The sequence below is a fragment of the Carassius auratus genome, unplaced genomic scaffold (assembly GCF_003368295.1).
Source record: "Carassius auratus strain Wakin unplaced genomic scaffold, ASM336829v1 scaf_tig00215187, whole genome shotgun sequence".
Lineage (NCBI taxonomy): Eukaryota > Metazoa > Chordata > Actinopteri > Cypriniformes > Cyprinidae > Carassius > Carassius auratus.
The window spans coordinates 30,261-32,521 of NW_020527972.1; positions in this window are offsets into that span (position 1 = coordinate 30,261).

A 2,261-nucleotide genomic window follows, 5' to 3' on the forward strand; every position below is an offset into this window, starting at 1 on the left:
GTCGGTTGACCGTGAAATCCTCGTTTCAGCACCCCGTGGAGTGGACAGCTCTGCGGAAAGCTGCTTCACCTCGCGCCCCGGGTCTCGAGAGCCACACCAGCACGAGCCTTTCACCTACTGGCTGCAACCCCCGAAAGGATTTGCATACAATAATACAATCAGCCAATCAAAAGCTCCGGCGCAAACCCCGGCGAGCGGAAACAGCCAGCCGACTTGTCTGAGCTCATCCGTTTAAATGAATTGTCCTTGACAAAGATGAACAGAGTTTGGAGAGCAGACTGATCCTGTCCTCTCCCCTCCATGCGGTGCAGTGTTTGCGTGTTAGCGTGCAGATTCATTTAGATCGTGGTCTGTAAATGGGAATATATGATCATATATGATCCATGTCCAGCATTGATTTGTGACCTACATGTAAAAAAAAAGGTAACCATGCCATGACATTTTGGATATTTGCATGTTTTACAATTCCTAACTGTATAAGTATGTCATCAATTCAATATAGGGTTAAAGGGTTAGTTCGCTCAAAAATGAAAATTAGCCTGTGTTTTAATCACCCCTTGAAGCATCCTAGGTTTCTATGACTTTCTTCTTTCAGACGAATCCAATCAGATTTATATAAAAAAATTGTCCTGGCCTTTCTAAGCTATACATTTCAGTCAGTGGGTGTTTCTGTATCTATTTGAGCCGTTAAAATGTAAACTGTAACAGTAAAATGCAGTAACAACAGATTAACAACAACAATTAAAAAGCAATATATGCAAAAAAAAAAAAAAAAAAAAAAAAAGAAAAAAAAGAAAAAAAAACTAAATAACAGAATAAAGCAAAAATAGTAATTTAACAATAAAGTAAAAATTAGCATTTAGCTTTTTTAAAATATAAATGTTCTTAATATAATAATAATAATAATATAATAATAATAATAATAATAATAATAATAATAATAATAATAAACAATAATAATAAAAAACAATGAATTAATTAAATATCATTTTAAATGGAATCAGCATTAGAGCCAGTTTCAGGACCAGGACTGAGATCCACAGATTTATAGTAGTTCAACACATGTTCTAGAGGTGCATTTTTACATGTGTGCCGGGTCCCTCATGTCAGTCTCAAGTAAAGTATCTCTCTGATTTCTACATTAGTCAGGTCATCATGGTGCCAAAATTATGTGGCTCAAAGGGGCTTGTCACATAAAGATGACAGAAAAAATTTTTTCTTCACTGAGCAAATCCAAGAGCTGTATGACCGTGCATTGACCCAACAATGGAAGTACTACTTTCAGCCTAGAATTTGGTGATAATGAGAGCATAATTAGAAGCAACTATTTAATATGCCAGTCTTTTTGTCCTGAGAACACATTATTTGGTAAAGTATTTTTCAACACAGTAATATATATAATATATATATATATATATATATATATATATATATATATATTAGGGGTGTAACGGTTCACAAAATTCACGGTTCGGTTCGATACGATACACTGATGTCACGGTTTCGGTTCGGTTCGGTTCGATACGTTTTAGATACAGCAAAATGCAAAAACATCTCAACTTTTCAGAATGCCGCAAGCGCACTTACGCCGCGGGTCATGTGACAAGAAACTAACCAATCAGCTTCATCCTTTCCCATAACAACGTTGAAACTCAGCCAAGAATGAGGAACAGCTGATCATAAGTTGTTATATGGATTGCAATTTGAAATAAATTTTAGTAGCAGAGCTACTGCAAGCGATTTTTTAGAGCCTGCAAATCCATTTATCCTTCGCTGAAATTTCCGCGTCTCATGGAGAGAGCACGTCATTGTTGCTTAGCAAAGACAGAGCGCCTCATGAGCGCTTCTGCCCGAGCGCTTTGGAAAAGGAGGGAGAAAGACGTGCTTAGCGTTTTCCACGCGTTTATTTAGGAGCGATATGTGAACGGACCTAAGGCGCTCGCCTCAATCAGCACGCGCTGAGGCTCATTGCAAAATGTCTAATGCATTTAACAGACCAGAAATAATAAGATCCTAAAATAACCAACAGGTCTGGTGGTTTGGGTGCACTTTGGATTCCTGTAAGCTATAATACTGGTGTCTAAATGCTGCAGGCATCAGTTTGTTGCGTTGCATGTTTCTCCTTTTTTTCGTCTTTTCCCAGATACTGACACAATAAGTGATGTCGGCGTAAATGAGTTGACAATGTTTCAAGTATTCACGCTGGTGTTTTTTTTTTTTTAAGCAATGAAGCAACCGCGCGAAGCCCTCACTATTATAGG